Genomic DNA, 12,224 nt, shown 5'->3' on the forward strand with positions numbered 1-12,224 from the left:
CACAGTAGTTAAGTGTGGAGCCAAGATTCAAACCCAGACCACTTGAAACTGGGGCCAACCTCTGAACTGCAATTCTGGGTGACCTCCAGGAAAGACTGCAGTGAATCAATAGTTCTCAATCGGGGCAAAATGACGTCACACTTTCAGAATGGCAAACAAACAGGTGCTGACCTCAGGGGTCTTCCACCCCAGAGCAGTTCTGCTTCAGCCAGGAGCATCTTGCAGGCATGGGCAGGAAACTCCCGTTTGAGTTTGCATCCTGGCTATAAAAAGCCACTTAGTGGGCTTGGCGCCTGTAGCACAGTGGTTATGGAGCCAGTCACATATACCCAGGCTGGTGGGTTCGAACTCAGCCTGGGCCAGCTAAGCAACAACAACTACAACCAAAACATAGCCGGGCATTGTGGCAGGCACCTGTAGTCCAGCTACTTGGGAGGCTGAGGCAAGAGAATCGCTTAAGCCCAAGAGTTTGAGGTTGCTGTGAGCTGCGAAGCCACAGCACTCTATCCAGGGCAATAGCTTGAGACTCTGTCTCAAAAAAAAAAAAAAAAAAAAACCACACTTAGTGGCTGTGTGACCTTGGGTAAGCCACTTCACCTCTCAGAGGCTCTGTTTTCTCCCCTGCCAAATGGAGATCATGATAGTACCTATTTTATAAAATTATTGTGAATCCTCCATGACTTGACATAAACTACTTTCAGCAGTTCAAGGAAGCCTTCACTGAGTGTTTTAGTTCAATCCTGGGAAACAGGGTTGAGACTTGGATGGAGGATAGTTGTTGAGGGCCTCAACTGCCAAGCTAAGGTTTGGGGTCTCAAGCTTGACAGGCAGTGGTAGTCTGGGAATGGCCAGTCACTTGGTGTGACATGATTAGCCACTCGAGTCTCACATGCATGGTCCCTCCATCCTGAAATGAGCTCAGCAGAAAGTTTCTTATGGGCATTTTTACATCTTGCAGGAGTTCCAAGTGGTCCAGCTCGGGTGATGTTGGTGGGTGAGGCAGGTATGGTCCATGCAGGTGGCTTGAAGACTTCCAGGTAAGAGTAGGACTGGCTAAAGGGGGTAGGAGCCCTTGATCTTGGCTGAGACCCTCTTATAAGCCTACAGGCTCCAGTGTGGTCCCATCCTCCAGCTCCTGCCTTGCCTTCCAGGAGCTGCCCTCTATATGCACGCATGAGCGCACCACACAAAGACACTGTTATCCACATGTGCATACCTGCAGCCCCACTCACTCTCAGCATGCACCCATGCCCACCGCTCACCCTATTTGTGCTCACACACACACCCTCATCCCTTCTCCCCACCTCTGGCCACCACTGCTCTCTGATTGCCTGCAGGCCTCAACTGACATTGACATTTATGTTTCCAGAACATGCCCAATAATGGCTGTTTGTCTACACAATCTGGGATTGTTACTTCTGGGGCTGGCTGGCTGATTCTAGGGCTGATTCTGATCTAGCTCTACCCAATGGCATAAATGTAAGTCCCTGCCCTTCCCAGGGCTCTAAATTATCACAGCATTTGACAATTGGGTCATTGTTTCGCCTGCACCATTTATAGCTCCCAGAGCTCTCCTGGGGATTTGTGCACATGTGAAATGCCATCTCAGCCACTAACAAGCCAAATAAGGAAAAGTGCATTCTTACTCCCCAAGAACAGTGGCTTCAGCCAGGGCCCAGAGTTTTTCTGAAATGTGTTTGTTAGAGGTTAGTGAACAAGCAAAAGAGCACTGGGTGAGAATAAGTTAAGTATGGCTCTTTGTTGCAGGACTTATCAGAGCCTTTAATATGCCCAGGTATCTTACAACTCTCTCAGAGAGGGCTACAGCATGTACATTCCTCAACTTATTTAGCCCCAGTACCCTTTGTTCACTATATCTTAGAGGATTTGTATTCCACGGAACGCAGAGAAATGCACTCAGTCATGGAAAAAAATCAAAGTATATTCTTGAACCCTTTATAGACCATGTAGCCTAATGGTCCATGTTTATAAAACATTAAATGAAAAGAAAACAAAAACTTTAGGGGGCAGCACCTGTGGCTCAAAGGAGTAGGGTGCTGGCCCCATGTACCAGAGGTGGTGGGTTCAAACCCACCTCTGGCCAAAAACTGCAAAAAAAAAAAAACTTTAGGGAAACATAAATTATCTCAGCTTTTTATTTTGCCAAGTAAACACATCAAAAGAAAAGGAGCAAAACAAAACAACTTTGTTTTTAAAAAGAAATACTAGGTCAGACACAGTGTCTCATACCTATAATCCTAGCACTTTGGGAGGCCAAGGCAGGAGGATCTCTCAAGGCCAGGAGTTCAAGACCAGCCTAGGCAACACAGCAAGACCCCATCTCCACAAAATTAGGAAAATTGGCTTGGCACCCATGGCTCAGTGGTTAGGGCACCAGGCATATACACTGGGTCTGGCGGGTTCAAACCTGGCCCAGGCCTACTAAAAACAACAATGAAAACTGCAACAAAAATATAGCCAGGTGTTGTGGCTGCACCTGTAGTCCCAACTACTTGGGAGGCTGAGGCAAGAGAATTACTTAAGCCCAGCATTTGAGGTTGCTGCGAACTGTGATGCCATGCACTCTACTGAGGGTGACATAGTGAGACTCTGTCTCAAAAAAAGAAAAAAAAATTAGGAAAATTTCTTGGATGGCGGGCGCCTGAAGTCCAGGCTACTCAGGAGGCTGAGGCAGAAGGATGGCTTGAGTCCAGGAGTGTGAGGTTGCCGTGAGCTATGATGCTGCAACTGCACTCCATTCTCAGTGACAAAGTGGGACCCTGTTTCAAACAAACAAACAAACAAAAAAAAGAATTGCTATCTATCTCCAAAAAATTGGGACTAACAATTTAAGAAATAAAAATTAAAATATCCTGATGGGCTGGGCATGGTGACTCACACCTATAGTCCCAGCACTGTGGGATGCCATGGCGGGTGGATTGCCTGAGCTCAGAAGTTCAAGACCATGCTGAGCCAGATTGAGCCAGAGTGACACCCCGTCTCTACCAAAAAAAGCTGGGCGTTGCGGCAGGCGCCTGTAGTCCCAGCTACTTGGGAGGAGGCTAAGGGCAAGAAAATCACTAAAAGGAAGAAAAAAAATTATTAAAACTTCAAACTAAGATGAGTGAAAGCCAGTTGAAAGCAAAATTCAAAAAAAAATTTTTTTTTAAATACCATACCCTTATGTTTTCCTTATTTCTCCAAAGAAATAGTAAAGACTTTCACATGGACTGGCACCCGTCCAGAGACAGTGTCTGGAGGCCACCAGCTAGTATTACAGTCCCCCGGCTCTGGAGTTAGAAGCCAAGGGTTGAACCCCAGCTCATCCACTTGTTGACTTGGGGACCGAGAGGCTGCGGCTCATATTCCCTTACTCTGTGCACACCTGTGCTTCTCTTAGGAAGACTTTGCTCTGCAGGCAGCCCTGAGCCAATGAGTGACTGAACAGAGGTTCCACAGCCACAGCTTTTGCCTTGAGGTGGGACAACCAGACTTAACACTCTAGAGCTCCCAGCAGGGTTAGGCTGAGGTTGGGATTCCTTGTTTGGCTTCCTCTGCTCTCTGACTGATCTCCCCGGGGGACACTTCCTTAATGAACTGCTTTGCACACGAATTCTCATCTCAGGCTCTGCTTCCAGGAAAACCAAACTCAGGCAGTTATCTTACGCTGTTGCCTATGCCTTAATGTCTTCGGGTGTCAGATGGGCGTTGTAATCACATGCAGCTTCTTAGCCGGAAGTGAAGACTTCAAAGACGATGTAACTGAGCCATTCAGCATGGAGTCTAGTCATCATTCAGAAAGGCTGACTCTTGGGATTGTTACTGGTGTTGTTATTGAGATCTATGTGTCTTTGTGGTTTATAGCAGCTATCTCCGGCCCACAAAGCCAAAAGATTTGTTTCACACGAGAAAGGCCTCTACACGGCTGGTGGGACTGCAAACTAATACAACCTCTATGGGAAAGAAGTATGGAGAATTCTCAAAGAGCCAAAAGTTGACCTTCCATTTGATCCTGCAATCCCTTTACTACGTATCTACCCAGAAGAACAAAAATCATTTTACTACAAAGACGATTGCACCAGAATGTTTATTGCGGCCCAATTCATAATTGCCAAGTCGTGGAAGCAGCCCAAATGCCCATCAATCCATGAATGGATTAACAAATTGTGGCATATGTATACCATGGGGTACTATTCAGCCATAAAAAGATGGAGACTTTACATCTGGATGGAGTTGGAACATATTTTTCTTAGTAAAGTATCTCAAGAATGGGGAAAAAAGCATCCAATATACTCAATACTATTATGAAACCAATATATAAACACTGCCCACTCATACAAATGATAGAACACAAATACTGTCTAGCAAGAGAGAGAAGAGAGTAGGGAGAGGGTGATTGGTGGGAGGAGAGAGGGCATTTGGTGGGATCTCACCTAATGTGCACAGTGCAAGGGTATATTTCAAAGTAACTAAGAGTAAATTATAAATGTCTGACCACCAAAACTAAGTAAGGCGATTGTTTTGTTAATCAGTTTGATTTAAGCATTCCACGTTGTATATTAAATCATCACATGGTACCCCATAAATGTATACAGGTATGATTTAGTAAAAACCTACATTAACAAAAAAAGAAAGGCTGGCTGTTAAGTTCCGGCACAACTGTGATTTTCTCACCGAGAAGCTGCAGACTCAGACTCTGCCCGTGCCCTCCCCAACCCACTCCCCCTTTCCGCCACAATATTCTCTTAAAGACAGGGGCTCGAGCTTGAAGCTCTGAGATGAAGTCCCCTTGAGAGCTGGCCTCTTTCCCTTCTGACTTTTCATTCAGAGAGAAGGGAGTTTCTAACTCCTCCAACCAAAGCTCTGAGGATTTCCATTTATTTGATTTTTTTTCTTCTTTTTTAATAAGATCTGACTCCGTACCAACAGCCTGACGTAGGGTTAGGCTTGGGGGTGAAGGAAGAGCAGCACACCTGCTATTTCCTGGTTTAGCTCCATCCTGAGTTGTTCTTCTATGTGCCATTTCCCAATCCCAATGAGAATTTGGTTTTTAGGGTGTTTTTGTATTTTTTTTTTAAGAAAATTACATTAAAGAAAAATGGCTAGAAGTCCTTCAAGAAGCCAGACATTGATTGCTAATGCCAATTAAAAGGGAGGCACGTCTGAAACATAGCTGAAAATTGTCCCCTGTGGGCCAGACTAGGAGAAGAGGCAGAGTGGCCGCATCACTCACTGATGCCCAGATTTGTCACTGTTTTATTACCTATTAAATTAAGTTCTCTTACGGCTGATTTAGCTTTCACTTTCAACATCTTCAAAACGACCTTTCACTTCATTGCTGATTTCTCTTTCTTGGAATAAAATATCAGATCACTTGAAGGACTTAATTTTACTCTTCATTACAGCAGGGATGGACAGACCACACCTCCCAAGCCCTAACTGACCTGTGGCCTGTGTTCCTACAGCAACACAAGACAAGAATGACTCTCGTATTTCTAAATGGTTGAAAGAAAAAAGGAGAATAATCTGTGGCATATGAAAATGATAAGGAAAGTCAAATTTTGATGTCCATAAATAAAATTTTATTGGAACTTATTGGCCCATTCGTTCACTTATGGTAAAATGTGTTTGCTGACTCTTGGGTTATAGAACGGACACAGTTGTCAGCATTCTTTGGGGAAAGAGGCTGGTCTATTCAGGATGGAAGGGTGAGAGGACATCAAGCCACACTGGACTGGCTTTGGGTCTCTCTTTTGCCCTTCAACTCTCTCTCCTCCACGTGGGAGTAGCCTCGGTAGCCCTTTCTACTCTCAAACTGGTTTAGGAGTAGACACCTGACCTATTGTGGGCCAATCAGATTTCCTTCCCTGGTAATTCAGAATTATGAATTGGGGCTTGCAGGGAAAGTGTGGGTAGTCTTAGGAGCCACATTTTGCGGTTCAAAGAAGACCCAGGAATTTCTGCTGATGACCTTCCCAGAGCAGATTCATTTCCCAGGAATTTCTGCATTTCCCAAGAATTCAGTATTCAGATTCCCTAGCCTTCTTCTAGCTGCTCACTATTCTAATACATTTGCCTCTTTTCCAACTGCCAGCTGCCCTTCTTTTCCCCCAAAGCTCTGTTTAGAATTGTTTTTGTCCTTTGCAAACCAAATGAAGCTGAACAGCCCAGCCTCTAGCCCAGATCTCCTACGATCATTTATGTGTACCAGGTCAGCTCTTAATATCATTTCTTCTCACACAGGAACATTACAAAACATCCAGAGCCAAGAAAATGAAGAGAATAACACTCTAACTAAATTAGGAAGATCTGAGCAGAGCAAAACATGACTGAGGTTTGGTGTTTAAAGGTGAAAAGTAGTACAAACCCACTTCAATTTCATTAGAGATGTCCTCAAACCCAAGTTTTACTGGAAAAGTTTTCGCACCCACTTGAGGCCTGGTGTTTTCATCATCACTGAGAGAGGATAAGACCTGACCTTCTGGGACTGGTGTCAAAATTGATGCAAAATTGTTAAGAAGCTTATAGAAACATAAAGGAGGTTGCACAAGGGAACAGTAGAACACAGTGACAAAAAGAACAAAGGCATCACAGCTAGACTTGCATTTGAACCCTAGTTCTGTCGCTCACAAGCTGTGTCACCTTGGGCAAGTAGCTTAACCTCTCTGAGCCTCATTTTTAACCATTCCTATAATACAGACAATACTAGTCTCTATGTCCTAAAGTTATTGTGAGGATTAATTAGCACAGTGTCAGGAATAATAATGGTAGCTCAATAAATGGTAGCTACTGTTAGCAGTTTTATGATAGGCCATCCAGGGAAACATCAGAGATATTCCAGGATGGAAGGCATCCCTTTTCCCTATGTCTTACTTTTTAAATAACTCTGCATTAGCTAGGTGTGGTGGCCTGTAGTCCCAGGTACTTGAGAGTTCAGTGGCAGGAGGATCCCTTGAGCCCTGGAGTTCAAGGCTACAGTGAGCTATGACAGAACCATTGCACTCTAGCCTGGGTGACAGAGTGAGACCTTGTCTCTAAAATAATAATAATGATAACAATAATTCTGCAGCTTCGCACCATCATACCCGCTGCTGTCCCCTGTCTGCAGGCTACCTGGTTCCACCCATCCTTCTCAATCCTTCTCATCTTCTCATCAAAGGTTAAGTTTCAAGATGTGAAGCTTTTGCCAGCATGAACTTGCTGCCTCCCAGAACCTCTGAAAGAGCAGACTCTTCTGAGAGTTGAGGCTTCCAGCCCTCTCACCAGCCCAGTAAATACCATCAGGACATTGGCATTTCAAGTGGCCCCATTCAGACCCCTCTGAGCCATTATGTTCATAAAATTCTTTGGGCAAAATTTATAATTATCTTCCTGTTGTGCTGGCCCAGCTATTCAGTACAGAACTCAGGATTCCCACAACTGCACCAGTGCTTTTTAAAAACCATGTTCCTTGAGGCATTAGCAAGAATCTATGAAAAATAAAATCTCTTGGTTGAACAGGTTTGGCAAAATTTGCAGACTCTGTGTGTCTGATGGCACCATATTTTAGCTTGTTCGATGCTCCTCTAGGCCCTACAGGAAAGAAACCAGTTAACTCAGCACTTCCCAAACCACACTGCCCACCTCTGCCACCTTCAATTCATCCTTGGTAATGGGAAGCCACTAGGGGCATGTCTGTGCATCTGATACCCACAATCCAGATATTCAAAACTGAAGATCCACAACCTTACTATTCATTAAAACTCATAAGCCAAGTTCTGCCTTGATTCAAGCCCATCTTAAGAGTGTTTGGGCTGAGAGAAGTAACAATATTAGTTTTCTGAGGTTGTGAACCCTCGATGGTTGCTGAAGACAAGAGCCCTCTGCTCAACGGCCTTCTAGGGCTCTGGACACAGTCCTCATCCCCAATTCACAGATGAGGAAACTGAGGCTCCGGTCATGCAACTGTGTGGCCAAGCCAGGATTGGCCTCTGATTCTAGCCCACTCTGATTTCAAACCACCTCTCCCACTAGGGCCCAGCACAGAACTCAGCTCCAAGGACAGAAAAACAGATGAACACAGCAGAGGTCCAGCCAAGTAGTGTAAAGAGATAAAGAATGAAAACTGACAATAGAACGTGGCAACCTCTGAGTCTATTGGCTCAGGGACACCTTTCCCGTAGGGCTGCCTCCTCTCTTCATTCCCTTACTCAGCAAAACTTTTCAGATCTGCATTTCCCAGTACAAAATGTAGCTAGTGTGAATTGAGATGTAAGTGTAAAATACAGACCAGATTTCAAAGATGTAGAAAAAAGGAGCTGTAAATTATCTCATTCATAATTTTATACTGATTACACATTAACTTATTAGTTTTTAACAATGTTAGGTTAAAGTACATTAGTATAATTAATTTTGCCTGTTTTCTTTTTACCTTTTGAATGTAGGACTGGGAAACTTACGATTATGTCTGTGGCTTGCAGTGTATTTCTAGTGGTTGCTGCTACTCTGGAGGGCCTACTGTGTGTCAGTCCCTGTCAGTCCCCTCTGCAAGAGGCAGCAGAGTGAAGCCAGAAGAGAAAGTGACAAGAATCTGGGCAAGAGACACACTGCTCTGGGCTTGGTCACCACACCTGCCCATGGGCTCAGAGTGTTCACGTCCTACCCTCTGCCCGGAGGTGTTGGAAACTGCACGTCAGTGAACTAGGGGCACAGATCTGGAGCAGTGAGCAGGTGACTGACCTGTTTTCTCCTCTGTACCATGGAAATAATGATTATCCCTGCCTCCTGGAGTTATTTTCAAGACCAAATTAAGTAAATGAATGAATGCAAAATGCCTGTCCATAGCTGGTGCTTAACACATGACTGTGATTTCCAACGAAGGACTATGTTTGCTCCATTAGGGTATCCGGCAATGCCTGGAGACATTTTGGGATGTCACAACTGGAGACGTGGCCAGGGTGGGGTGGACTTGTCACTGGCAACTGGTGGATAGAGGCCCAAGATGCTTCGAAAATCCTACAGGGCACATCACAGCCCCCAATGACAGAGTTATCCAATAGTGTCAAGGCTGAGAAATACGGACACAGTACAAGGCAATGGCTATTACTGTTATTAATATTATTGACATCTGTGAGCGCTACCTGGTTATAAGCCCGATGCAATGGTAGACTGCACCTGGAACACAGTAGGTGCTCAGGATGTAGGGTGTCAAGTGAAGAATGAACCAAAAAAATGGCCAGGCTACTTGTTGTCAGAGTTACAAAGAATATTGGAAGTCATCACTCCAGTCTGTGTTTTTACAAACACACGAAATGTTTGCTGGTAACAGTGTGCTTCTGTGCCAGATACTGGAGGGACGACAGTGCAGACGAGATATAGAAGGTAGAGCTCAGTCTTGTAGATAAATCTGACAAGCGAACAGGCAATTCTGTAGTCCCTTTATAGCGCCTCGCTGGAATGCTTTGATCGACAGGGAGCTCATTCCCTCCCAAGGCAGCCCACTCCATGATTCTAATAAAAATATTCTTTTTACTAGAGATACCCACGTCCAGCGGCTGGGGTATAGTCACCTAAGCTCAGAGTTCTTCCCTTGTCACCCTGAACCTTAGTCTGTATCCCCGGCACCTGCCCCATGCCTGGCCCAAGAGGGCCTCTGGGCTGGCCGCCCAGCCAGCTGCCTGCTCCCTTCTTGTCTGGGTTTGACAAGCCAAGCTGGCTGAGTCATGGGCTCAGCTTCCCCCAACCCACGTGGGGTCTGGTTCTGTGCCAGGGTGATGAGCTCTCTGCCCGGGTGCCCGTAAGTCAAACCAAAAAGAACCCATGAGACTCTCTGATGATTAGACCTAAGAATGTTCTGGAATCCCACGTTCCAACTTGGAGCTCCCAGAGGAGCAGATAGCAGCAGGCAGCCATGTTATTCTTCTAGTGAGGAAACTGGGGCACCCAGTGTGTGTGTGTGTGTGTGGTGGGCTACCCATCCTGCCTAAGAATAGTAATACAATTATTATTGCTCTATTATCATGGTTAATTATTAAAATGAGTCAGCCCCAGTTGGACAGGTCTGTCGGCATCATTCACTGCTATATCTTCAATGCCCATAACAGTACCTGGCACATAATAGGTGCTCAACAAGTCCCTTTGCTGAATATGCATACAAATGACAATGACAGCTACTTCTGTGTGTCAAACATACAAGGAAGTACATATTTACTTTTGTTATTTGTCTGTCTCCACCACAAGGACTTGACTGACTGGCTTTTGCCCACCACTGTGTCTCTAGCCTGGGCCCCACGCATAGTACGTGCTCAGTAAACATTGAATAAAGAGGCATTATTATCTTATATATCTTCCTGCATCCCAGGCAGGGTGGTGGTGATTACTAGCACATGTTAGAGACAAGAAACTGAAATGACTTCTGAAGGTCATGCAGTTGGTGAGACACAGACCAGGATTTGAACCCAGGTCTGTGTGCTGGGTGCTGGCTAAGCCTGGGTGCACCCTTCACGGCTGGGTCCTGCTCTCTCACAGTAAGAAGAGAAAAGAATTGGAGGCCTTTGGGAAGGACACAGGGGCAGAGGGAGCCACTTTGGCCCTCCCAGTCCTGCCCCGTGAGTCCCAGTCACAAAACCTTTTCCACATGACATCCCATTTGCTGTTCACAGCAGCCGCAGCAAAACTCAGAGTAGCAGAGTGACTTGCTCAAGGTCACACAGGGAGTTGGGCGCAGGTTTTCTGACTCCACATCCAGGGCTTTTATTCTTCCGAACCCCAGGTTGTGGCTCAAACCCAAAGCCCTAATATAAGCGTGGGTATGTGTGGGTCAAGAGGAAGGGCTGTGCTGCAGCAGTGAGTCCGTTTCTCCGGTGTCCAGGCCCAGTACCCCTAGGGGCAGATCCAAATTCCACACTTTGCTGGCTGACTTTAAGAACTGCTTTCCCCTCTCTAAAAAATGGGGGTGATATTATCTTCTCTGCAAGGGGTGGTGAAAATCCCTTGTCAGGTGGACGTGTTGGGCCTTTCCTGCTGGGTGATTTTGCAGAAGCTGAACTTCTCTGAGTCTCTTCATCTTCAAAGGTGAGTCAATAAACACTCACTTCTGGGGGCACGTGAGATTTAAGAGGGGTCATTGTGGGCACTGTTCAGGTCCTGGCACATAGTAAGTGTTCAATAAAGATGGTGTCTGGGATCACTTGTGACCACAGCAAGTGGCCCTACTTAGGATCCAGCGGGAACAGACATTGCAGACTCAGCGTGCTCACTCTTGGCCGGCCCCAGCCAGCTGGGGGGAAACCTGAGCCACCCTCCTCCTGGGCAGAGGCTGCCACTGCTGCTGCCACCTCTGAAATGAAAGAAAGGTCAGAGCTCAGGGAAGTGAGGGCCCTATGATGGAGGCAGCCAGCAGGAGAGGAGGGGAGGGGAAACTGACAGCCACTTGACTGGCCTCACCTCTCCTGGGGAGGCCCAAACTGGCCAGGCCTAGGCACAGCCCGCCTGCCCTGGGGTTTGGCCTCCATGCCCTGCAGAGCCGCCTTCTACCCTGCCCCTGGGGAGGGGCCACCTGGTGTCAATTAAAACCCAGTCGCTTGCTGCACCATGCCAGGCAGCTGATTAGAGCCGCTGGTCTCTCCAGATGGGGAGCCCTGTCTGAGAGGGGTGGCAGCCACCACGCCAGGGTGAGGCCTCTCCAAGCTGGTGAGTACCCAGATGGGGGCTCAACTTCCCAGGCAGGAGCGCCTGGCGTGCCCAGGTGGGGCATGGCAGGGAGAGGGTTTGGTATGTGGTTTATTCTCCTGGGATGTAACAAGGCCTTGCAGCATCCATGGCTCCCTCACCTTGGCCTTACCTGAAGGGTACCCCAAGGGAACTCAGCCAACCCAGTGTCCCTCCCCTTGGGTCTTGCTGCCATAGGACCTATCCCCAGACAGCATCAAAGGGACCTGATGGGGAATGATGGACCAGTCGGCACAGATGAGACTTTAGGGTCTGGGTTCTCCCCATGTCACCCAGAGTGGAGCTGGTTCTCTGGGCTGGGCTGTCTGGGTATCTAAGGCCATGCTCCTCCAACCTGCCAGCCCAGAGCCCATGCTGGGGGTGGGGTGGCACAGCTGCTGGCTGGCACGAAACCCCTGCAGGAAGCAGGCAGGGGAGGCTGCTGCACTCAAGGCCAGGGCTCGGGGTAGGCCACAGGCTTCTGAATGCCACATGCCCTGGGGCATGGCTGGGAGCCAGGGAGGGCCCTGGCCAAG

This window comes from Otolemur garnettii, unplaced genomic scaffold, assembly GCF_000181295.1.
Source record: "Otolemur garnettii isolate 467f Iridium unplaced genomic scaffold, OtoGar3 scaffold00038, whole genome shotgun sequence".
NCBI lineage: Eukaryota > Metazoa > Chordata > Mammalia > Primates > Galagidae > Otolemur > Otolemur garnettii.